Source organism: Narcine bancroftii, chromosome 7 (assembly GCF_036971445.1).
Source record: "Narcine bancroftii isolate sNarBan1 chromosome 7, sNarBan1.hap1, whole genome shotgun sequence".
Taxonomy (NCBI): Eukaryota; Metazoa; Chordata; class Chondrichthyes; order Torpediniformes; family Narcinidae; genus Narcine; species Narcine bancroftii.
Window position 1 is genome coordinate 174,393,274 of NC_091475.1, and position 26,877 is coordinate 174,420,150.

At 44.8% G+C, this 26,877-nt stretch overlaps 1 long non-coding RNA gene across 1 annotated transcript in view; it reads left to right on the top strand.

The window, feature by feature from the left end:
* The first annotated feature begins 19,047 nt into the window (after positions 1-19,047).
* LOC138740110 (uncharacterized) overlaps positions 19,048-26,877 on the top strand; it is a 59,012-nt gene continuing 51,182 nt past the window's right edge. The window contains exon 1 of the long non-coding RNA XR_011342674.1: positions 19,048-19,168. This is a non-coding gene — a long non-coding RNA (uncharacterized lncRNA). The remainder of the gene's footprint in view (positions 19,169-26,877) is intronic.

Sequence of the window (26,877 nt, forward strand, 5' to 3'; positions counted from 1 at the left end):
TCTGCCACGCTTATGGTCCTGTGAATTGACCTCTGATTGATTTCTCAGCAGTAACTGTACCCTGCTGTGATGCAGCCGGCCAGGATGCTCTTGATAGAGCTCCTCCAGGAGGTTGACATAATGGTGACCAGTAGCCTTGCCCCCTTCAGTCTTCTCGCCTTCTTGAACAATGAGGAGATGTTGAGTGTCCATGATAGGGTCACGAATGAAGTGAACTCCAAGGACTTTGTTGCTCTCCATTCATTCTACTACGGAGTTTCCCTGATTAACCTGGCAAAAATGTACATGTACTATTCTTTGCCAAAATGGGGTACTCACAGGAAGGGATAGGCAATGGAAACTGTGGCTTTGTCCAGTTGCATGTCACCACATCCCAGCCAAAGGCAGAATCGTTTGTGAAAGATTTGCTTCTTTCTCATTAAGGCTGTTTTCCTTGTGATGGAACCTGAAATCTAGTTAGACCCACTTTAAAATAATGTACTTGAATTTTTTTTAGACGACTGGAGGTGGATCTGACAGGAAATTGTCTAGTTGATGTTACCTCATCGGATTTACCTTTTGCACGATTGTGGATTGAAAGCTAATTGAAGAGCCGCCTCATTCTGGTTCACCTCAGGGTCTGAAGACTTGGCTTAAGCAGGTCCTGCTCCACTCCTGCCTGACACGGCCACCATTGCAAGCTTAGGTTAAGCACTGATTTCAGTCAGGTGAAAATTTCAACTTTACTTGAAATGCAGAGGAAGGTAGTGGAAGAAACAAAATGCTTTTTGGAAATATCAGTTGAGATTCTGAAGAAAATGAGCAATTATAGTCTTGTTGCCTTTATTGTCACAGTGGTGGGAAGGTCTGTCAGGTTAGTATTATAATCACTTTATGTAGCTGCTCATTTTATAGCACATCTGCATAAATTAAAATAAATGCTGCCAGATTCCCATCTGTTAACAATATAAACTCAACCAGGCAGACAAGTGTCATGACAAACAATTCTAAGCTAGGTTTACAAATGGAGCATTGCCACTGCCCTTCAGTCTCCCCACTGTAGTTAACACCATTAATAGGTACTTTAACTAGTTTTGATTTCAGTGTTCTTCACTTACAGCTGCTGGCTCACTGGGTTCAGGGTTTTTTTTAGATAATCACAACCTCTTTCAGAAAATAAATTCCCTGAAGACGATAATATTTTTCAAATGTTTTAAAGAATTATTGTAATTCCATTTTGTAATTATATGGGTTAGATGTTTATGTTCCTGCTTGGGCCAGGAGAATGGGAGGCGCTCATCCTAACAGTTTTAGACTACCACCTCTGTGAACATTACTCTACTTACTTTTAGTGGGAACTCCGACCCACACTGGTCTAAGCACCGCTTATAGAGAGATCTTGCATATTCACTGATTATTGGTAGAAAGTTGGACTAACAACATTAAGACACAAAGTATGTGTAATGCACGTCGAAAGAACTAAAGACTTGTTGATCCAAACCAAGGCTTTTATTAACTAAAAGACTGGATCATATCACAAGTAGGTCGACCAGTCCAGAATGACCTGGTCTGGCTAGGAGCAATCCTTTAAGACCTGCCAGTAGGTGTGGCTACACTCTCAGCCAATTACAGTCATCCTTCACTACCAACTGTACATATGTACATATACACATTGGTGATAGAATCTGTACTATCACATTCATCCCTTCTTTGAGAACTGACACCAGGGTGAATGGAGGTTAGGGGCAGTACTGGTCAGGGGATCTGACCATCCGGCGTGACCGCCGTGGCGCCAGGATTGGGGTCGCCGGAGTCGTGTCGCCGGCAGGCCTGTAGGGTGTGGCCACTGCTTTGCTCAATTTTCCAACACCGTTGTTGACAGTCTGGCCTGAGCTGGTGGGGTGGTGCTGGTCCCTCTGTTCAAGCACATCACCTGGGGGAGAAGGAATAGGGGGAGGTTGGGTTAAAGGCACTGCTGCGTCTGATCCGGCTTGGGCTAGGTCCCTTACCGAGACTGTGTCCTCCCGTCCATCTGGGTACTCAACGTAGGCATAATGCGGGTTCGCATGGAGCAGAGTCACTTGGTCAACCAAGGGGTCGTTCTTAGAGTACCGGACGTGGCGTCGTAAAAGGACTGGACCGGGAACTGTGAGCCATGCCGGTATGGTCATACCTGACTCGGATTTCCTCGGGAAAGAGAACATGCTTTCGTGGGGGGTGGCATTGGTCGTGGTGCATAGGAGGGAGTGGATGGAGTGTAGGGCACTAGTGGCATTCTCTCTGTCGACTTGCCCATTACCATGTAGGTTATAGTTGGTGGTCCTGCTTGAAGCAATACCACGCTCCAGAAGGTACTGCCGCAGCTCCGTGCTTATAAACGAGGACCCCCTGTCACTGTGGATGTAACTGGGATACCCGAAGATGGCGAAGATGCTGTGCAGGGCCTCTGTAACTGAGGAGGCAGTCATGTCCGAGCAGGGCACAGTGAACGGGAAGCGGGAGTACCCATCGATGGCCCTAAGGATGTAGGTGTTACAGTTGGTCGATGGTAGGGGCCCGTTGAAGTCTACGCTGAGACGCTCAAAGGGGCGGGTGGCTTTGATGATGTGGGTGTTCTCCGGACGGAAGAAGTGGGGCTTGCACTCAGCGCACACTGGGCAGGCCCGGGTCATGGAGCGAATCTCCTCGACCGTGTAGGGCAGTTTGGGAGATTTGACAAAGTGCGCGAACCTCGTGACCCCTGGATGACAGAGCTCCTCGTGGAGTTTCTGCAGCCTGTCCAGTTGCATGTTGGTGCAAATACCTCTGGAGAGCGCATCTGGCGGGTCGTTGAGTTTGCCTGGCCGATACAGTATGTCATAATTAAAGGTGGAGAGGTCTATTCTCCACCTGGCAATTTTGTCATTCTTGATCTTACCTCGCTGGGTATTGCTAAACATGAAAGAGACTGCACGTTGATTGATTAGCAGCGTAAAGCACCTGCCAGTGAGGTAGTGTCTCCAATGATGTACTGCCTCGACTATGGCCTGGGGCTCCTTCTCGACAGAGGAGTGTCGGTTCTCAGGACCCTGGAGGATTCTGGAGAAGAAGGCTACCGGCTGGCCGGCATGGTTCAAAGTGGCAGCCTGTGCAAAGTCAGACGCATCGCTTTCGACTTGGAATGGAATGGACTCGTCGATGGCGTGCAGCGTTGCAGCAGCGATGTCCAATTTGATGCAGTCGAAGGCCGCTTTGGTTTCGGTTGACAGGGGGAAGGAGGTGATCTTGATGAGTGGCCGTGCCTTGTCGGCAAAGTGTGGAACTCATTGGGCATAGTAAGAGAAAAAACCCAGGGAATGTTTGAGTGCCTTCTGGGTGGGGGGGGGGGAAGTCCATGAGGGGACGCATGCGGTCAGGGTCCGGCATGACCACCCGGTTCTCCACCATACAGCCCAGAATTGCAAGCCGAGTGGTCTGGAAGACACACTTGTCGAAATTGTAGGTCAAGTGCAGCCGAGTTGCAGTCTGAAAAAATTTCTCAAAGTTGGCATCATGTTCCTCCGTGTCATGGCCTGAGCTGGTGGGGTGGTGCTGGTCCCTCTGGGGGAGAAGGAATAGGGGGAGGTTGGGTTAAAGGCACTGCTGTGTCGGATCCGGCTTGGGCCGCAGATGGTGACATTGTCCAGATACGGGAAAGCACCATCTGGTCCATTTCCCGTTGAAAGACCGTGACGCCATTTGTGACCCTAAAGGGTACCCTGAGGAATTGATACAGCTGCCCATTCGCCTCGAAGGCTGTGAAAGGTCAGTCTTCTTGGCGGATCGGGAGCTGATGATAGGCCAAACGTAAGTCAATGGTGGAAAATACATGGTATTGGGTGATCTGATTCACCACATCCGTTATCCGTGGAAGGGGGTACGCATCCAGGAGCGTGAAGCAGTTGATTGTCTGGCTGTAGTCAACCACCATCCGCTGCTTCTCCCCATTTGTAACAACTACTACCTGGGCCCTCCATGGACTCGAGCTAGGTTTGATAATGCCCTCATCCAACAGTCTGGGTACCTCATTTGTGATAAATTTCCTCTGTTCTGAACTATATTGCTGGCTTTTGGTGGCCACAGGCTTCCAGCCAGGGGTGAGATTTGCGAAAAGTGCTGGCGGAGCAACTCGGAGGGTGGAGAGACTACAGGTGAGGCCCCGGGGTGCGGGGGCAGGTGGCTCAAACTGCCGCTGGCAGGAGGTTCCCAGGGTGGAGTGGTTACAGACAGAGAGCGGAGCGTGAGGCCCCCCAAAGTGCAGGGAAATGGTTTGAAATTGGCACTGAAAATCCAGTCCCAGTAGAGCAGGGGTGCACAATTGGGGAAGGACTAATAATTTGAAGTCTGTGAACGTGATGCCCTGGACTTTCAGGGTCGTCACGCAGTACCCCTTTACCCCAGTCGAGAGCGATCTGGTCGCCAATGAAATTCTCTGTGTAGTGTGGAGAATAGCCAGTCCGCAACGGTGGGCCAGGTCCGGGCGAATAAAACTGTCAGTTGACCCCGAGTCAAATAAGCAAGTGGTATAGTGTCCACGCACTTTAATCAATTCCATTGCTTTTGTGAGGGGCTGGTCGAGGGTTATTGATGCAGAGACTTGTAATGGGGACAGTAGAGTCCTACGTGATGATGTCACGCAAACAGTGGGGCCTGAAAAAACAGTGTCGGGGAGGTGGTATTGCTGCCTGCAGCCAAAGGTAAGTGTTGGGGGTCGCTGCTTGCCATTGGTGGTGGGGCGGTTAGCGGGGAGGTGGTCAGCGTCGGGACCCCAGTTGGCAGCATTGGCGTATCCCTGGTCGGCAGCGTCGGCGGGTCCCCGGTCGGCAGCGTCGGCGGGTCCCCGGTCGGCAGCGTCGGCAGCGTCGGCGGGTCCCCGGTCGGCAGCGTCGGCGGGTCCCCGGTCGGCAGCGTCGGCGGGTCCCCGGTCGGCAGCGTCGGCGGGTCCCCGGTCGGCAGCGTCGGCGGGTCCCCGGTCGGCAGCGTCGGCGGGTCCCCGGTCGGCAGCGTCGGCGGGCGTTGAGGTCGGGGCTGGGGCCTGGTCGGACATTAGGGTGAACGTCGCGGTGAGGGTGGGTTGTATCTTGTGCGTTCAGTGTCTGCCCCGTGATGTCAGGCGCTGCCGCGCGGAGCATATCACATGTAGGTCGACCAGTCCAGAATGACCTGGTCTGGCTAGGAGCAATCCTTTAAGACCTGCCAGTAGGTGTGGCTACACTCTCAGCCAATCACATTCATCCTACACTACCATCTGTACATATACACATTGGTGATAGAATCTGTACTATCTCAGTATGGTTTTGCCTCAGGATCATATACATAACAACAATCATCCAATTACCTGGCAATTGTCCTTAGATGGTACTTTGCTATCATGTGGATCATCTAGGAGGCAGGGAAGGTCATAGTGACTATGAGAAGAAGCTATGAGTGTTTCTCAGTAATGATCACAAAACAGCTTTGAAGACACCTTCAGCCAGCATTACAGTCCTCTCTACAGACCTAGAATGGGGCTAGACAAGCCATTCTCAACTGGTTTTTGTCTGTAGCTCCCTTAGAACTCTACTCAAAGTTTATGGACCCCCTTCCCTGCGAAGCAGTGAAGTTTAGGTGGTTTCTGTCATAAAATCTTTTTTTTGAATTTCAGTCCATGGCCCTCCTTAAATGTGCTGTGGTCCCCATGGCCATATGGCCCCATTGAGAATTGCTCGGCTAGACAGTTATCAGCCATTCTTGTTTTAATGCAACTGTTATTTTTATTTGTTTTGGCAGAATGAATTTAATCCTTAAATGTGCAAGGTGATGCATTTTTAGAAGGTATATATGGATGGGACATTCATAATATTGGATTGGGCACTATAAAATGTTGTTGAATAGAGAGACTTTGGAGTTCAGATCTACAGTTTCCTGAAAGTGGCAAGACAGGTTAAACTGGGGTGAAGAAGGCATATGGCATTCCAGCCTTCTTATGTCAGGCAGGTTATATTATATAAAAATTGTGATGCTCTATTTCACCTTCACCCAACAATGGTTAGACTACCTGATGAAGGGCCCAGGCTCATAACATTGGTTTATGTTTACTTTCTATGGATTCGGCTTGAGCCACTGAGTTTTACATTACATTTGTGTGTTGCACTGGTTTGACTGCACTCAAAGCATTGTGTGCAGTTCTGGTTGCCAAACTAGGGGAAGGATGTGATGGTGCTGGAGTGAGTGCAGAGGATAGTCACTTGGATGAGGACGTGAGAGGAGATCTAACTTTAATTATGGGGAGAGATTGGATAGGCTGGGCTTGGTTTTCATGAAGTGAAAGAGGCCTGATGGAGGTATATAAATTAATGAGACATTGTTAGACTAGACAATCAATTTTTTTTTCCAATTATAGGTCTAACAAGAAGGTGTAGGTTTAAGATGAGAGGAAGGAATTTTAAAAGGGAAAACTGAGAAGGACAATTGTTTTACAATGAGAATGGTTGATATCTGGAACAAACAGTCAGAGTAGGAGAGGAGGCAGAGTTTTATAACATGGAAACAGGCCCTTTGGCCTAACATATCCATGCCAAAAAAGATGCCTACTATAAGACTATAGTCTTATTTGCCTATGTTTCGCCAAATCCCTCTTTAAACTTTTCTATCACTACATTTAAGAGACATTTATATAAGCATGGTAGAGAAGGATACAGAGCTAATGCGGGAAAATGGGTTTAAAATAGATGGGCAAAGCAGTTGGATTGATGTAACTCCATGACTCACTAACGTACCATTTCTGATCATTTAAGAATAAAACAAAACTCAGAATTATTATTATAATTAAGAACTATTTCAGTGCATGATATTATTTTTAAATTTAGACATAGAGCTTGGTAACAGGACCTTCTGGCCCATGAGCCCATGCTGCCCAATTACACCCAATTAACCTACAACCCCGGTATGCTTTGAATGGTGGGAGGAAACCGGAGAACCTAGAGGAAATCCACGCAGTAACAGGGAGAATGTACAAATTCCCTGCAGACAGAGCTTGATTCGAACCCTGGTCACTGGCACTGTTACAGCGTTGCGTTAACCGCGGCACTGATGAGTTTATTGCCATACACATAAGTACAAGAAACATATGCACTGAAATTCTTACTTGCTGAAATCACACAGGTGCTTTTTGTTAAATCTCAGTAGTATTCATTAAATTACCTTGAAATGGAAAGAAATAATAAATATAAAAGACAGATAATAAATATTCACAGTTACATTAGTGTAAGAAGAAAATGTTCAGTATATAAAACAGTGCAATAGTGGAGATAGGTTATTTTGTGGTCCCGGAGTAGTTTATGGTTAGGGTAGTTGGGAAGGTTCAGAGCTTGATACTGTTGGAAACAAAATCTGTTCTTGAATCTAGAGGTGCTGAGTATCTGCTTTCTCTACCTGAAGGTTGTAGCAAGAAGTAGTTGTGGCCTGGATGATGGGGGTCCTTTGTGATGTTAGCTGAGGCCACATGTCATGTAAATGTCTTCGATGAATAGAAGGCTAGAGCCTTGGCTTTCCTGGGTGCTTGAACAACCAAACCAGGCTGTGATGTAACCAGTCAGCATACTTTTCACAGTGCACCTGTCAAAATTTGGAAGAGTATTCAATGACATGGTAAATCTCCTCAGACTTTTTAGAAAGTAGATGCATTAGTGTGCATTCTTCAAGGTTACTTTGATGTGCTGGCCCCAAGAGAGGTCCTCTGATATGTGGACTCCCAGAAACATGAAAGTAAAAACCCTCTTCACTGCTGTCCCATTAATGATGACTGGTCATGGACCCTTGCCCTCCCCCTCCTTAAAATCCACATTAGTCTTGGTGATGTGGAAAGCAAAATTATAGTCCTGCGCTAGATCCATCAGTTTGGTCATAGGCTTTTCTGGTATGAGGTGTAGTCATTGAACAAAAGCCAGATGTAGGTGTTCTTCTGGTGCAGGTGATCTAACACAGACTGAGGGCCAGTGAGATGGCAAATTGATATGGATCCACGTCCTTCCAGAAACAGGAGTTTATTTGCTCCATAAACAATCTGTCAAAGCACTTCATGATGGTAGATATAAGTGGTACCGGCTGATAGTCATTGAGACAGGTCACTTTGCTATTATCACCACAGACTGTAGCAGCGAGAGATTGATGGTGCCTGCAAAAATTCTAACCGGTTAATCCACACAGGTTTTGAGAATGTGAGCATTTACACTTCCTGTGCCAGATGCTTTCCGAGGATTCACCTTCCTGAAGATTCTTTTCAAGTCAGCCTCAGAAATTGGGAGAACAGAGTCGGCTGGGCTGTGGCAGTGCGTGAAGATACATCATTGTTTTCCCCGTTGGAGTGAGCATAGAAGGCTTTCACCTCTTCCCTGTAGCTTCTCAGGAAGAGATCTAATGTAGTTAATGTTACTAGTCAAGACTGTCAACGTTCAAGTTCAAGATTATTTATCATTCGATTGCAACAGTACAGCTCGACAAAACAGCATTCTCCACCCCACAGAGCAAACACACATACAGACAAACTATACATACACACAGAACTTGTATATCTTATTTACATATATTAAGAATAGATATTATTACTAAATAGTAGAGCCTGGTTTGGGGGTGGGGGGGGGGGGGTTAGCAGTTCAGCTGTCATTTAGCAGTCTCACTGTCAGTGCAAAGAAGCTTTTCCACATCTTGGTGAATTAGGGTCTATTACTTCGGCATCTCTTTCCTGATGGGGTTACCTGGAAGATGTGTGCAGGTGGGCAATGGAGGTCCTTACGGATTTTGCAAGTTCTCTTTAAAAACCATCCTGGTAAATCACATCGATGGGGGGGCGGGGGGGGTGGGCAGGGAAACCATAGTAATCTTTTCTGCCGCTTACGTGGTCCTGTGGATTGACCTCCGATCAATCAACATTATCACACTGTGATGCATCTGGCCAGGATGCTCTCAATAAAGCTCCTATAGAAAACTGAATGATAGCCAGAAGCCTTGTCAACCTCAGCCTTCCAAGGAAGTGCAGTCGCTGTTGTGCCTTCCTGACAAGTGAGGAGATATTTGTGCAGGATAGGTCACTTCTTAAGTGGTCTCTGAAGAACTTGGTGCTCTCCATTCTCTCCTCTACCAAGCTATTAATATGTGGTGGAGGGTGGACATCCCTGGTCCTCCAGAAATCTACAATCATCTCCTTCATCTTGACCACATTAAGATCAAGTTGTTATTCTCATCCATTTCATGAGACTTTCACCTCTTCCCTGTAGTGTGACTCATCGCTGTTGCTGATGAGGCCAACTACTCTTGTGTCATTTGCAAACTTGATGACCCTTGGTACTGGATCTGGAAATGCAGTCATGGGTCAGCAGCATGAACAGAAGCGAGCTGAGCTCACAGGCCTGAGATGAGCCAGTCCTCAGCATGATGGTTCTTGAGGTTCTGCTGCCAATCAAGAAAGACTGTGGTCTTTCCATTAGGAAGTCTAGAATCCAGTTATAGAGAAAGATCCCACCAAGGACTGCTTCTCCACCAGCCTCTGGTATTAAATGCTGAGCTGAAGTCAATGAACATCAGCCTGGAGTATGAGATGTCATTCTCCAGGTGGATCAGAATGGAGTGGAGGGGCAAGGCGATAGCATTGTCAGAGGAATGGTTCCATCTGTAGGTGAATTGAAATGACTAATATCTCAGATGGTGTGCTTTGATACATTCCATCACCACACGCTCGAAGCATTTCATAATAGTGGTGGTCATTGCCAATGGATGGTAGTCATTGAGGCCTGTTACTGTCTAACCTTTTGGTGCTGGGATGACGATAGCTTTCATAAAACCCGTGGGGATGCTGGACTGCTGTAATGACGTATTGAAGATCTCCATAAGGGCTTCCATCAATTGGTCTGCATAGTCCTTCAGTACTTAACTGGGTATATTGTTTGGTCCTGCTGCCTTGTGTGGATTCACCTGGATAGGATTCTCCTCACCTCTGCCATAGGTACACAAGGGGCCTGTTCTTCAGGGAGAGATGGAGCTTTGTTTGGCATCAGCCTGTTCTTCTCATTGAACCGTGCATAGAAGATGTTCAGTCTGTTCCGAAGGGAGGCGTTGTTATCATTGACTTGCAGGGTTGTCTTTTAATCTGTTATTGTTTTGATACCTGGTCACATGTGCCCCGTGTCACTGGTGTTGCACAGCTGACTAGGAATCCTCTGTGCGTATCCACGCTTTGTCCTTTGGATTGCACGGGAGAGTTCAGCCCTGGCTGATCTCCTATCCTGAAGGCTGCATCTCAAACTCTGAGAAGTGCATGGATCTCTGCGTCTATCCATGGTCTGTTGTTAGCCTGGTTGTGCAGTATTTGATCTCTGTGCCATCTTTGACACACTCACTGATGTAGTCTGTCACTGAGCTCATGACCTCATTGATGTTTACATGGCCGTTGTAGGTGGCTGCTTTCCTTAAACAGCTCCAGTCCCTGATCGCAAAGCAGTCTTGTAGTGCTGCAGTGGCTGCACCACCATTCCTCCCTCACCCTGCTCCCCTGGCCACATCCTGATCTTCCTGCAAACTGACTTTGTTAGTGCTAGTGGTCAGCATATTGGGGATAGGAGGATAGATATGTGGTCTGAATATCCAAGGTGGAGGCGAGAAGCAGTCTTGTATGCACCAGGAACATGGGTGTACACTTAATCTAAGGTATTCTCTCCTCTGGTGGCGAAGTTGACATCCTATTGAAACTGTGGTAGAACCATTTTCAGGTTGGCCTAGTTGAATCATGCAACTATCAGGGTGGGTCATCTGGACTTCACTGATGGCACAATATAGCTCCTTCATTGTTTCACCCTCATTCGCCGAAGGCAGAATGGAATGTCAACTGCAGTAATCGGCATAGCCATGAATTCCTTGGGCAGGTAGAAGAGTCTGCATTTCACCATCACGTACTCTATCTCTACTGAACAGAAGATTTTGACAACAGAGACATTTGTGTGCCAGTTCTCGTTGATGCAAATTCACAGACCCCCCCTCCCCCTCCTCGAGTCTTGACAGAAACCGTAGCATCCCTGTCTGCTCTGAGGAGAAAAAAGGCCATCCAGCTGGATTGCTGAGTTTGGAAAGGAGTCCTGGAGTCACATTTCTGTAATCACCAGAGCACAGCAGCCTTGCAGTTCTCTCTGGTTCAAGTGCAGTCTCAGGTAATTCATTTTCTTCTCTAGCGATCTTACATTTGTGAGTAAGACCATCGGGAGCGAGGGTCCAAATGAGTTAATTCTTAGTCTGACTCTGATACCACACTTCTGTTTTCTTGCACGATGCTGATGTAGCAGGGAGACATACTGCTGGTAGTTTGGGAGTACCTTCTTTAAGCTGGCCTGGTTGTCTTTAATTTTAAATTTAGTCATACAGCTAGGTAACAGGCCCTTCTGGCATGGCACGGTGGGTGTAGTGGTTAGTGCAATGACTATACAGTGCCAGTGATTGGGACCAGACTTGGGTTTGAATCCTGCGCTGTCTGTAAGGGTTGGTATGTTCTCCCAGTCTCTGTGTGGGTTTTCTCTGGGGGCTCCGGTTTCCTCCCACCCTTCAAAAACATACTGGGGTTTAGGTTAATGGATTGTAATTTGGGAGGCATGAACTCATAAGGTCGAATTGACTTGTTTCAGTGTTGTTTGTCTAATTTAAAAAAAAATTACCCCCAATTAACCTATAGCCCCTGTACGATATGAAGGGTGGGAGGAAACTGGAGTGCCTTGAGGAAACCCATGCAGCCACAGGGAAGACATACAAGTTCTTTACTGACAGCACTGAATTCAAAACTGGGTCATTCTCACTATAATAACGTTGTGCTAACCATTATGCTAACCTCCCCCCCGCCCCCCCCAAGCTCATCGTGTCACCCTTATCGATGACTGAGAGAGCACTGGGATACTCTATCTGATGGTTGTTAATCACTGTATGTAGATCCTTTAGTGCAGGCTTAACATCTGCTTGTGGAGGGATATAGACTGCATAACACAGATGAATTCCTTCAGGAGGTAGAAGGGTCGGCACTTCAGCTCCAGATGAGGGGAGCAGCCATTGGACAGGATCATAATATCTGAGCACCACAAACAGTTAACAGTGAAGCAGACACTACAGACCCATGCTGCTCCTGAGGGTGCCATACGGCCCATGTGGTGGGAGAAACCTTCAGGTTGAAGGATCAAGTCTGGAGAGTTGCGGATGAGCCAGGTCTCTGTGAAATAGAGTACACAGCAAATCTGTTATGATTAAAAGTGTGCCCTGGGGAGGGGACGGGGGATGTGCAGGACCCCGAATTTTGTTTTACTTGAATTCCACTCTGGTGACCAAGTTTTCATACACAATGGAGACTCCCTGGTGTTGTATTTACTGACCCCATGTGCTGGTAGCTCAGCTAAATGACGTAGGAGCCCATCAGTCTCAATGATGTTTTTGTTGGCTTGACTTACAAGTGTATGATGCGTATGGTGTCATATAATTTGCATATATTTCCACCAATCATATTTCTTTTTAAAGCTACACTCCTGACTAGTAGAGATTTGAGACATGTCCACCCAAAGATTATTGTTGACCAGGTTTCCCCTTGTAAAAGTCATGTAAAAGTGAAGAAATAGGTACCATATAATTAGATTGGTTTCCCTCTGAATTTCTTTCAATAAAATGCTTCCTTTGGGGAATCTGGCTGAGTTCAGGTATTGACCAAGTAAAGTCTTAAGCTCAAAAACCTGCACACTATAAAAGTGATGCAGTAAATTTGACAGAGGTCAGAACCCCATGAAATGAGACCTGTAGGCACAAGCTAACCTTCCATAGCCTTAGACAATAATGTACAAATACCCAGAACCACCTTTTCTGAAGTAATTTTCACAGATGTTTAGTTAAGAACTTTGAATAAATAGCACCAAGGTTCCATTCCAAATCAAACAGAAAGTTAAATTTCCTTAGGTTTTAAAGTACAAAGTAACATTAATATAATGGGATTTTGTGAAATCCAGCCAACAATCCAGAGATTGGTTAGATTAGAGCGATGTGTCGCATTTGATAGGATGACAGAGAAAATAAGGTCCAGATGTTTCCTTGGTATAAAATGTTAAAATAAGTACAAGTGCATAACTGCTCAAACAAATTGTGGTGTCAACATCTACTTAAATTATTAACAGACTGCATGTGTATTAGTGGGTCCCAGCTCCTGAAGCCCCTTGGATTTAAAACAACAACCAATAAATCACAGGGTGGGTAGGAGGCTCTGGGTGTTACAGAGAGGTAGGTGCTAGCCTTTGACCTGTGGGATCTGGATATAAATCTGGTGGGATGAAAATTCTCTCCAGCTGCTCCCAGTTAGAGCTTTAAGCAAAATAAGTCCAGACAAACTCATTCCAGTTTCCAATGACACAGGCTTTGATTTGGCACCATTTGGCAGTTTCACTCAAATGAGGCCACAGAATAGCTGTTGTGGGAAACCAGTCCAGCTGGGCACGCTCTTCTGAGATTGGAGTTGACGCCAATTATTGGACAGAATGGAAGAAGCTTTATGCTGTGTCCAATCCTTTTATGTATGTCTATGGAATAGAGGATGCTGATACTAGTTTCCAAGAATTGGAAAGCTCCATTTCCTATTGCTGATATGCTTCATCTTAGAAGAGTAACATTCACAAAAAGCAACATTTTCTTGTGGAATAATACTTATTAATTAATACTGCTGATATGAAGAATAGTAGAGTGAAAACAGTGTTTATTACATGAAATTGGGTAGGGACTCTCCTAGAAGTGGTCTCCTTCCTAAATTTCATGTAATTGAAGACTATTGTGGAATTGATGAGAAAGGTTCACAAACTTCTAAAAAGAGAAAAATAAATCCAACCTTTCTAAACTACGAAAAGAACAACTAATATTTTATGGGCAGCACAGATAGTGTAGCTATTAGAATGATGCTATTACTGCGCCAGAATCCGGGTTTGAATCTGGTGACGCCTGTAAGGAGTTTGTATGTTCTCCCAGTGTCTGCGTGGGCTTTCCCTGGGGGGGGGGGGGGGTCTGGTTTCCTCCCACCCTCCAAAACATTGTACGTTAATTTGGGTGTAATGGGGTGGTACGGGTTGAAATGACTGGAATTGGCTTTCACTGTGATGTAAATACTTTTTTAAAAACATTAAAAATTTGCCCTCAAAACAAATGTGTTAGGAATGGGTCTCATGTTGATGTTAAAAAAAATTCAAACATGGCTATCATAGATGTTAGTGCAATGGTATTACAGGGCCAGCAACCTGGGTTCGATCTGACACTGTCTGTAAGAAGTTTGTACGTTCTCACTTTGACCTACCCACTCCAAAAATGTATGGGGTTTGTAGGTTAATTGGTGTGTTTGGATGGCAGGGGCTTGTGGGCTAGAAGGGCCTGTTACCATGCTGTATCACTAAGTTTAAAGAATTAAATTATATCACCTCCAACCTGCCCTCTTCTGGGTATAATGGGTGGTCTGGGAGCCTTCTACTACAGGACATTGAGGGGTTGAGACTGGAGGGGAAGTCTCTTACACAATAGAGAGGGAATTAACATTAGTGACAACAGAGCTATGTGGAAAATTAGAGGATTAATGTTACAATGTATAGTAATGGAATGTACATGTCAATATGACACAAAGGATGTGAAAATATTGCACTCTTTCCTTTGTACATAGCTTTATTGTGAAAACAGTGTATTTTTGTGAGAAATCAAAAGTAACTTTATTGAACACACGGAAGATAAACAGAAGATGTCAAACGATACCTAATTACTTCACAACAAAATAACTATATAGACATTTACATTGGACCCAGGTTGTACCAGTGATCGCCTATCTTCTCCATGCTACCACACGTGTACACACTTCACAGACAGGGACTGACAAACACACTCCAAATTCCCTGTACCAATTGGCCCAACTTAAGTGTAGTGCACACCTTAGCCACAACTCCTTTAGCGATGTCCACAGTAGCGACCTGGCGTGGATTGATGTCCAGCACTTAGACCAAGAGGCAGAGAGAAAGAAATGTGGTGTGCATTGATGTTTTCTCCTGTTCTGAGCTGGGCGTCTGACCAATGATGCCACTGAGTCATTTAAATGAGCCAATGGTAAGGTGTGCACCAATGGGAAGCCGGAGTCCAACCTTGATTGGTGCATGATGCAACTCCTGAATAAGTTTCAGACAGGGAGGTCATGTGTCCCTCTGGAATCTACAATGTTCCAGAGAGGTCACATGTTCCTCTACAATTAACATATGACAGTTGGCCAATTAAATATTTTAATGAGGTTGGAGACCTCGCTATAGTCATGGTTATTCAAGTCTCTGTGAATCTGTGGGTGGCAGATAGATATGGAGAGCTTGTGGAGAAGGAATTGCCACCCTAGTCTTGAAATTCCATTTCATCAGATTCTGACACTCAACGGGCATTCTTCCCAACTGGGACAGAGTCCTTAGCTTTGATTTCCCCTGCTCATTTGCTTATGTCTCTCACTTTCCCTAGGGCCATAATGTAGAATTGAACCCATGCTTGCACCTCAAGTTGAAACCGCAGCAAATCTTGTCAATCAAGCTGACTTCGAGGTAGTGAGTTTGTCAAACTGGAATTTGGCATATTTATAGTGTCAAAATTCAACAGAGGTAGGTGGAGAAGGGATTGAACTTCTTGGGTTTCAGACAGAACCTCTGACAAGTCACCACCCAGCTCTGCTAATAGGTGCTTTGTCAGTTGATCCAATGATCCTGAGCAACCTCACAAGTCAAGAGCTGGGGATATGGAATGGAGGAAAATGGGGGAAAAAAAATCTCAGTCTTGCAGGAAAATTTGTGGCAGGATTTTCACATGCCAGGTATGCTGCTGGATAGGGAGGGACAGTCGATCACAAGAGCTGCAGGAGTCGAAAGGCTGCAGCTGGTTAATGAGCCTTCCTTCTGCCGGGCAAGGAAAAGCATCTGGCCTCTATTTGACCCAGTAAGAAGTGCCAGTAATGGACTGTGTATTGATTCCCACATGATTAACTGCACTCATCACGGTCAGCCTTTTTAATTTTTAAAGAGGTTCTGCCACTCCAGATATCCATTGTACAAAGGCTAGAATTAGGATCATGGGTCTGAGTTTTTCTAATATATAGTACATTTATTTAGACTGCTATAAAACTTTATTTATTCGTTCAAAAAACAAATAATATATGACATATACAGCAATTAAACATGAACTTTTTTTTATATATATAGAAAAAAAAGAAAAAAAGAACCCCCCCTTCAGCCAACTCTCCTAAGGAGTGCCATAAAAAAAAGAAAAAAGAAAGAATATTAAAGAAAAAGTTAAATATACATATTAAAATCTAGTCAATATATATTGAAATGTAAATATTCTGAGTATAACAGCCACTTATTAATATCCAATCTTTTGGATATGAGCTTTTCTAGTTATGGGGTTTAGTGCATAATAAGTGTTATGCACTAAGAATTAAGCCCATTAAGAATTTGCATGCAAAAATTATTGATAAGTCACAAAATATCCTATAAAGTATGTGCAAGACTGCTGAAGTAGATAATTTATGTGTTCTCTCATCTCGATTGAAAAAGAGATTCAAAGTAAGAGGTGAACGATGAACATCAAACATTCAGCTGGGGTCCCCCAGTTTATGGAGTAGATTTCAGATTTCAGATTTATTGTCACTACATACATGACATCACATACAACACTGAGATTCTTTTTCCTGTGGGCTAAGCCTCTTATTGGCAGTGGAAAAATAAACTGACTTAATTAATGTACACATATAAACAAATAGAGAAATGTAAACAAACTGTGCAAAATGGAGAGAAAAACAACCAACAAAGTGAAGGGTCCTTAAATGTCCCCAATGAGTTTGTTGTTGAGGAGTCTGATGGTGGAGGGGCAGCAGTTGTTCCTGAACCTGGTGTCTTGTGACACCTGTACCTCTTTCCTGATGATAACAGTGAACATGCAATGGTTTATGGATTGCCTTGTCTGCCATGAAAACTGTTGAATTGTAATCATGATCAGGTCACTTACATCGCAGGTTAAAGATGATCAGGTCACTTGCATCACAGGTTAATGTTGATCAGGTCACTTACATCACAGGTTAATCATGATGTCAGTTTCTTGCTTTCCACCTTTGAACTTTCATGCACGTGCATCAGTCATAAGTGTCCCAATTCAGCTCTGAATACGCTTATGTTCAGTTAAATTATTTTTTTGTTACATGACATAAAAGCACAAAATAACAGTGTGGCAGGAAGCCCATTTGGCCTGTTGAGTCTGCACTGTCTGAGTAGGGATAACTCACTCCATACTCACGCTAAGCCCAACACTTTTTTTTTCCATTCAGGTACCTATCCAGAGCCCTACCATGCACTGAAAAAAAAACTTTTCTCCCATAGCTTTTGTTGCACAACTTTATTTCATGTTCCTTGGTTCTCAATCCATCCATTCATCAGAATAGTTTCTATTTATCTACTCTTCAATTAGTGATGTTAAATCACTCACTCAGATCCCCTTGCAATTTCCCCTGCTCCAAAATAAAAACAATCCCATGTGATCTAGTTAAGGAAGATCTTGTCCATTCTTCATAGAATCTTAATAAATTTCTTCTGCACTCTCTGTAGGATTTACAGAACTTCCATGAAATGTGGCACCCGGAATTCCTCTGTTTGTGGCTGAACTTGAACATTAAGATTTTTCTTGTTGATTTCTTGAGAATAAGATGAGACAAAGTGATGGTAACCCTTTGTTTCTCACAAGGTCTGTGATCTTTGATATCCCCTTTGATCTGAGAGAGAGCAAGGGTACACTCAAGTTCTGGTTATAATAATGACATTGTGCACTGATACTGTATGTTCGGACGATTAGACCCTACGAATCATTGATAGTGACTGTATGAAAAGCCTCTTGCAAATTCATCACTGTCAATGCCTTTCCTCAATTCCATCAGCGCCAATTTACTTGCAGTTTCTACAATGAACCCTGACAGATTGGTTAGAGAAGTAGCAGACTTGTGTGAGTTTCCAGAAAGGAGTAGTGTATGTGGTTCATGGGATCCATTCTTGCACTGATTTGGCAAGAAACAAAGACAGAAAATGTCAGAACCACTCAGTTGGCAAGTAGTATCTCTCTGTGGAGAGAGAAACCAAGTTAATGCTTCAGGTCAGTGGCTCTTCATCTGAACCTGGTTGAAGAGTTAAGAGGTAGAGACCCAAATACAAAGCACATGATGACATTGGCTACAAAGCAGAGGAGGAGGAGGATCAGAGTAGAATTTGATTGAGATGCCTTTTCTGCTTGTGCTGTCATTGTTCAGACAATTGTCTTCTTTGTAGCATCAATAAGATACCAGAATGCGGCAGTCTATATTCACATACAGTGAGAAGTGGATAACATTCAGGCTTAGACTGATAAATGGCATAAGTCAAATTTTGCAACACAAATAATAGGCAAGGACAATCGGAAGGGAAAAAGTAAGTTTGCCAATTTCCCCTTGACAAGTACCAGCATTGTCATCTGATTGTATGAGAACAACCCAATGAAACAGTGTTCTCTGGTCCTCAATGCAAAACATGCAGACACACAACCAGACATAACACACATACATATATAGGACAAGTATTTTATCTATACAAAATAAATAAGTGAGGCTTGGATGTTTAGTGTGAAAAGAAATCTAAAATACAGACTCATGAAATTGAGACTCTGTTCCTCCTTTATAAACAGGATCATTGACTTCCTCTTTGGCAGACCGTCAGTGGATCATCACATCCTCCAAGCTACCATTAGCATGGGGCTCCTCAATGGTGCACACTGCGTCCCGTGCTCAAATCCCTGTACACACATGATTATATCACCAAATTCTGCTTCAACACAAGCTATAAATTTGCTGATGACATCACAGTTGTTGGTTGACTAACTGGTAATTAGGAGTATAGAATGGAGATTGAGAATTTGGAGTGTGGCTCCTGAGCAACAATTGTCCTACCAATGACATCCATACCAAAGAGCTTCTTGTAACTTTAGGATGGAAAGAACATGCACTTTTCTTCATTGGCAGGATGGTGGTGGTAACGGTTAGGACTTTCACATTCCTCTCCTGGAGCCAGCACACCGAGGAAAACATGATGAAAGCACACCAACACCTTAACTTTCTAAGGTTTGGCATGTTATTGAAATCGCTATTGAACTTATGCAGGTACACTGCGGAAAGTAGGTTGACTGGTTACATCAGAGCCTAGTTTGATACATGATTTCTCAGAACTGTAGAAGTCTTCAGAAAGTGACAAACTTAGCTAAGTTCATCACAGGCAGTGACCAAATGATCATTGAAGACATCTATATGCGTGCTGCCTCAAGAAGGCAACCAACATTTCCTTCTTACAACGTTGGTTGCCTTCTCGTTGTAAGAAGGAAACGGGAACAACAGTACATGCAATTTGGGCATGTGAGAAAGTGGAAAAGTTTTGGGAAGATCTAAACCAGGTATTAAATAAAATCACAAAAAGCAACATACCAAAAAATCCAGAGATCTTTCTTCTAAGTAATATAAGAAGTAAAGAACTTGGACTCGATTTGGAGTATAGAATGGAGATTGAGAATTTGGTGTGTGGCTCGATTAGGAGTATAGAATGGAGATTGAGGATTTGGTGTGTGGCTCCTGAGCAACAATTGTATTATGTCAACCTGGAAATTAGAAGATAGCCTGAGAATACAGCAATGGTACATAGAAATGAATAAATGTATTCCATTGGAAAAAATAACATATAATTTAAGAAATAACATCACAGTATTCGAACAAAATTGGGAACGGTACATGGAACACAACAGAGAAGTCCTACCGCGGACCTCCACCGCCTAAAATGACAGAAGGAGAAGAAGACGAAATGAACTGACCCAGTATGTAAAAGTAGAAGACACAAATTTCTTGTTTATTTTCATTGTGTGATGACATTGTTTAATGGGTTTAATGTATCATATAGGTTGAACGTTGAGTGGATGGGGAGGGGGGGGGGTGAAGAAGGGAGGGAAGGGAGGGGAGAAAAAGGGGAGAAAATGACACTGTGTACATTCAAGAGGGAAATGTTTGTGTGTATTTTAGTTAGTATGGTTCATAGTGTGAAAAATAAAAAAAATAATAAAAGAGGCAACCAACATAAAGGATCCCCACTACCTTGGTTATGCTTTCTTCTTGCTGCTACCTTCAGAATTCCAGCACCTTTAGGTTCAAGAACAGTTTTTTTCCAACAGTTATCAGGCGTACGAACCCCTCCCCGATCTACCTTAACTATTCCATGATCACCAAAAGATCGGTCTGCAATATTGAAACATCAGGTGTTTTTTTTGCATCAACAGCAAATGATAAAATACTTTTCCTATATATGTATTGCTTGTCTCTTGTCTATCCTTTTTATATATATTTTCAATTTCATGTCACATTACGACAATTTGTGTACCTGTGTGGCTGCAGCAAGTGAGAATTTTGGTACATTTGTACATATCACAGTAAGCTCTCATATCATATCATATATCACCATCAACACTACATTCACAATTGATCAGAAACTTTGCTAGTAAAATGTAATTACCGTGCTGCAAGAATGCATCAAAGACTTTGTAGTTTTTAATAGAAATTCACAACCTATTCCCATCCAAATTTTCCATCATCTGCAAGGCACAGGCCATAAGTTGTATTTAATACTCTCTATCTTCTTGAATGACCAGTGGTTCTAAGAATGTGCCTTGGTGGCCTGCAGCTCTGGTAACACTGATGAAACTAAATATCATCTCACACATGCCATCCTAATTGATTGACCCTCCTATGTATAACCTTGAACATTCACTCCCACCATCAGCACAGGGTGGCTGCAGTGTGTGCCATTCAAACAATACACCATGGTTGCTCACTTCAGCTTTTTTGATCGCACTACTCCTAAGCCCACACCCTCTGCTCTGGGCGAGGACAGTAATTTCACACTCTCAGCTGCACACTGTTTGCTTTGGACATGTCTTCCTTGTGTGGCTGAGTCAAAGTTTTGAAATACCTACTTCATAGCATTATGGGAGTTTGGTCTTCAGAAAGATTGCAGCAGTTCCAGAAGGCATTGACCACCGTCTTCTCAAGGACAAGTGGAGCCTAGTGACAAATGCTGACCATATCCCACCAGTGAATAAAGATAAAGGAAAACATTCCCCATGACCACTCTCCTAATATTCTGATTCTGATTTTTGCTTCCCAACTCGGTACCAATTTCACAACAATTTGCAAGGACCAGACCAAACTTGATCAACATTCCAAATTAAATTAAGACAAACTCTATGAACCTCAAATAATAATTGCTTGTTTTGCATTTACAATCTGATTTTTCAGGGACATTTCCTCTATACTGCTTCTGTGTAAGTTTTTGCCAATGGATGCAGTCAAGCGTTGCAAAATAAATATTTATTTGACATGCAAACTAAGTCAAGAGATATAGGAAGGGAGCAGGAAACTGGTGTTGAAAGCAGGAAAATGGCTTAGTTTGGAAGTCAGACTGGAACTTATTGAATGTTGAAACTGTCTCAGGATAGATTGACCTTCACCTGCTCTTGTTTCTTATATTAAAGCTGTTGGAAAGCTCTGCCAGCAGAGGAGAATGTTGCAGATGAAGGATGGGCTTGAGTGATTCTGTTTAAATGACTAAGCTTGGAACTATGCCGGTGGTTCTCAAGATTTTTTTCCACTCACACCACTTTAAGTAATCCCTTACTACATAGGATGTTGTAGGTGCTCTGTGGTTACTTAAGGTGGAATGTGAATGGAAAAAAAAAAGTTGAGAACCACTGAACTGTGCTGTTTAATCCTGAGTGGAATTTGTCTTGGCTCATGGCTGATTGGCAAGATACATGCTGTTGGCAGAATGGCAATGGGAGATCATTGTGGCTTGTGCTGTATTCATTCACTGTCATTCTCCTGGCTGGTGGCACAGGAATTCTAGTAATCTGATGGAGCGTACATTGAAATGGTGTTACGCTCAAAGCTCTGTTAAACACTGGGATCCAAAACCTCGAGTCTAAGCTTGCAGAGCAGTAAGATGAACTTACTTGACTCAAGTCAGGTGGCTCTGTTTATGTTATAATGAAAGGAGATTCCCCACTCAACAGGAAGCTGGGTGATGGAATAAAGCTAGCCACTATCCCTGTCTTGGCATGAATTCTCTACCAAGCTTCTTGTCATTTCACACAGACAGTAGGCCTGATGTCACAAAGATTTAGTTGTGCCTGTCCATCAGACTTCATCTATGACGACCTATCAGAGTTGTAAATCGAGACCTTGAGAGCACAGGTGGATGTAACCATGCAATAGTATTGTTTTGTAAAAGAGTTGATCTCCTTCCCCAGCACCCTGCCCAACATTTGTCCCTTCATCAACTTCTCTGAAACACTTTATCTGATAATTATCATGTTAATATTTTGTGGGCTTACCATGCACAATTTATCTGCTATGCTTCATTGGCGGTCATGTGCTTGGGACTCGATGCAATGAGAGGGGTACAAAACTATCAAAAAGCTAGTCTTTATTTATTTCTTAAATATCTCTTGAGGGTTCGTGTAGAGCCATTAGCAAAGGCTTTGCCTGTGGAAGTCCGATCATATGATGGAGTGTCATTTTCTTGTTTCTTGTTCTTTAACAGATGGTCTCTGGGCTGCTTGAAGCCTATCAAAATGCACAGGGAGAGGATGATACTGAGAGGGAGAGCAAAGTAGAAGGTGCTGCTTCTACCACAAGCAGTTTGTAAAACAAGAAGTTAGTGGGCTGAGCAAACCAAGGATTTCTGGATGAACTTAGAAGGTCAGACTCTAGCAATTGGACAGAGAGTGATTAAGTTTTGAATCTTTTATCAAGACGAAGATAGAATAGAGGAAATTACATATATAAAGGGAGAAATAAGCTAGGGTAGGAGGTGAGAGGTGAGGGAGGACAGGACAGAAGGTATGAGAGATAGGTAGAGGGAGAAACCATTAGGAAAGGGGAGGGGCAGGGGTGTGGAGAATGAAAAATTGGAGAGAGAATCAGATGGGAGTGGGAGCAGGGTAAAAGGTGGGCTACTGCTTTGCTGAATGCTCTGTTTGTGCATCTAAACTTGTGCTTCCTGTAGCCAACCATTTAAGATCCCTAAACCATTCTTGTCTGCCCTTGGGACTCACTTGAACTGTACTGATGACTGGTCCCACCTCTGGGCTCCTCCTCCCAGGGCCTGTATATAACCCTGGTTTCCCGCCTAAACCCAGAACCTCTCTGAAAACTATTCATGAACCTAGCTGTGTTGTAAACGAATGAAAGCATTTGTTCTCCCTCCAGTTAAGTGTGAGCTTGTATCTACACCACAATTTTATCAGCTTAACAAACAAGGATGGAGGCATTACCCAAGTCCAGTATGCTGTTAATAGACCCCCAGTCCCCCGACGTGGCTGAGGAGTTTGCATATTGGCTAGACTGGGGTCTATTAGCTTACCTGAACATGACCAGAGACGTCTTCCATACAGACGAGCTCCGGAGGTTGGCGCTCATCACAAGAGTAGGGACGAAAGGGTACGCAGTCATCCAAAACTGCCCAACGTATGAAGCTGCCATCAAGGCGCTGAAGGCCCGCTACATGAAGGCCCTGAATGAGGTCCTAGCGAGACACTGCCTCGCCCTATGCCATCAATGGCCTGGATCTGCAGACGCTGGCTAAGAAGTGCAGGTATGAGGCCGCTTTGTGCCGCGTCCAGGAAGATGAACGGATCCGGGGCACTCTGGATGCAGGGGTCCGCTCGAGTTACATGAGGCAGCGACTGCTCGAGTCGGGAAGGAAGGACCTCGCTAACCACGTCTAGCTGGCCAAATCACTGGAACAGGCCAATCTCAAGAATGCCAACCTCGAGGTCAGCGAACTCACGGTCTCATGTGAGCACTTCCAAGGACCGGCTGCTTCAGCGGCTCGTTCTCTAATGGCTGCCACTTTCTGAGCCTGGGAGTGCTTTGTCTGTGGCAAGGGACAGCCCCCCTGTGCCCTCTGCTCAGCCAAAACCTCGGCGTATTCCAGTTGCAGGAAGAAGGGACATTGGGCGAGGGTCTGCTGTGGGAAGGGAGGAGCGGGGAAGTCCATGGCCTGTACTGCTCCTGGATCCAATTCCAACCCCAAGCCATTTACCCCAGACTCTCCCAAGATCACCTGCTGCGCAACCCGCCACCTACAGAAATGGCGTGAAACGAATCGGCGGCCATCTTGCAGCAGCCTGATTTCAAATTCAGCACCATCATCGTCAGAGGAGGAAGGAGGGTGGCCATCTTGCCATGCCATGAGGTTGGCACCATCTTACCTGCGCAGGTCAACTCAGGACAGAGGGGGCCACTTGCGGGAAGAACACAGCGTCTCCGTCAACCTGGCATCACTGGTCAATGACTAGAACAGTCCTCACCACCTAAGCAACTTGATGGTGACGGTGAAGGTAAACGGGCATTCAACCAGGTGCCTGATTGACCCAAGCTCTGTGAAAAATTTCATAGACTCATGGACTGTGCAAAAATATAACTTAAAAATGTACCCGTCTAATTACTGAATCTTTCTAGCATCCCAGTCCCATTCGGCGTGGGTACAGAAACATTGTATAGTTCATCTGTCATTTGAGGTTTGGGCGGTGGGGGGGGAGCTTTGTAAATTTCGCATGTACATTTTAGACGAATGGTGTGCTCCAGTATTTTTGGGTCTGGACTTCCTGTGTCACCTTAAAAGTGTGACCTTGGAGTTTTCTGGTCCACTTCCCCCGGTAACAGTTCGGAATGGAGGGCCCTCAAAACTCTCCATGCTGAACATCAACACCCACCCTGTTCCCAAACCTGTTTGCCAACTGTAAGACCATCGCCATCAAGAGTAGGAGGTACAGCACAGCAGACAGGGAGTTTATGAAGACGGAGACCCAACGTCTGCGGGAGGAGGGGATCATCGAACCCAGCACCAGTCCGTGGAAAGCGCAAGTGGTGGTAGTAAAGGCGGAAAACAAGTCCAGGTTAGTGATTGACTATTGCCAAATAATTAACAGATACACATTCCTGGACGCATACGCCTCCCTCGCATTTCAGATATGGTGAGCATTATTGGGTCTATTCGACCATTGACTTGAAAGTTGCCCATCACCAACTGCCAATCTGTTCCGAGGACTACCCATACACAGTATTTGAGGTTAACGGTTGACTCTATCAGTTCCGGAGGGATCCTTTCGGTATTATCAATGGGATGTATATTTTCCAATGGTTGATGGACAGGATGATGGACGAGTTCGGGTTGAAGGCTACCTTCCCCTACCTCAACAATGTCACCATCTGTGGCCACACCATGGAAGACCATGATGCCAATCTCCAGAGCTTTCTCCAAGCAGCGAGAGCCCTGAATCTCACCTACAATTCTGACAAATGTTTATTCAGGACTACACGACTGGCTATCCTTGGCTGGGTCATTGGCCCAGACCCTGATAGGATGCACCCTCTGTTAGAGCTTCCCCTCCCTGAGGCCACAAAGGCATTGAGGAGATGCCTGGAGTTTTTCTCATATTACGACCAATGGGTCCCTCAATACGCTGACATTGTTCGTCCCCTCTTAAAGGCCACCACTTTCAGCTGAAGGCCAACAACTTTTAATTACCTTTTAAGTTACATTGCGAAAGCCACCATGCATGCAGAAGAAGAGAATGTATCTTTCCAAGTGGAAAGTGATGCTTTGGACAGTTGCCTTTTTCTCACAAATGCTTCAAGGCTACGAGCTCCAGAACCTGTCTATGGAAAAGGAGGCTCAGGCCATTGTAGAAGCCGTAAAGCACTGGAGGCACTAACTGGCTGGTGCAAGATTTACGCTCCTCACGGACCAGCACTCTGTCGCATTCATATTCAGCTAGGCGGAGGATCAAACTCTCAATCCACTGTTTTGACATTGCCTACTGGCCAGGGCCCCTAAGAACCCTCCAAATGCCTTGTCCAGGGGATGCTGTGCCTCCACATACAATGAGCGAACCATACACAATGAGCCCTGTCATCCAGGGGTCACTGGTATGGCTCATTTTGTCAAGTCCCGCAATTTGCCCTCTCAATAGAAGACATCAGGGAAATGACCATGTCATGCCAGATCTGCACTGAGTACAACTTTTGTTGCCCCACAAAATTATCCAGGCCCTTCAAACAGCTCAGCATTGATTTTAAGGGACATCTCCCCTCCACGAACGGGAACACCTACTTTATCTTGGTCATTGAAGAGTACTCCCGCTTCCCATTCACCATCCCATGCCCAGACATATCCGTCTCATCCGTTATGAAGGCCATAGCCTCTATTTTCACCCTGTTCGGGTATCCTGGTTATATTCATAGTGACCAGGGCTCAGCCCTTATAAGTGACAAAATGCATCAGTACCTGCTGGTGAGGGGCATCGCATCCAGCAGAACTACCAGTTACAATCTCCAGGGGAACGGGCAGGCTGAAAAAAAGAATACCACGATCTAGAAGGCTGTCAAACTTGCCCTGAAGCAAAAAGGACTTCCACACTCGCGCTGGCAGGATGTCCTCCCCATCGTGCTCCACACAATTCGGTCGCTACTTTGCACTGTGACCAATGCTACTCCTCATGAGCTCATGTTTACATTCGACAGAAGGGCAGCATCAGGGACTACACTCCAAGCCTGATCACTAGTGTTAGTCTGGTCCTTCTCAAGAAGCACGTGAGGAGAAGCAAGACTGACCCACCCCCTCTTGGTGGAGAGGGTGAAAATGCTCCAAGCCAACCCCACATATGCCTATGTGGAGTACCCGGATGGCAGGGAGGACACCGTCTCCATCAGGAACAAGAGGATCTGCTGCC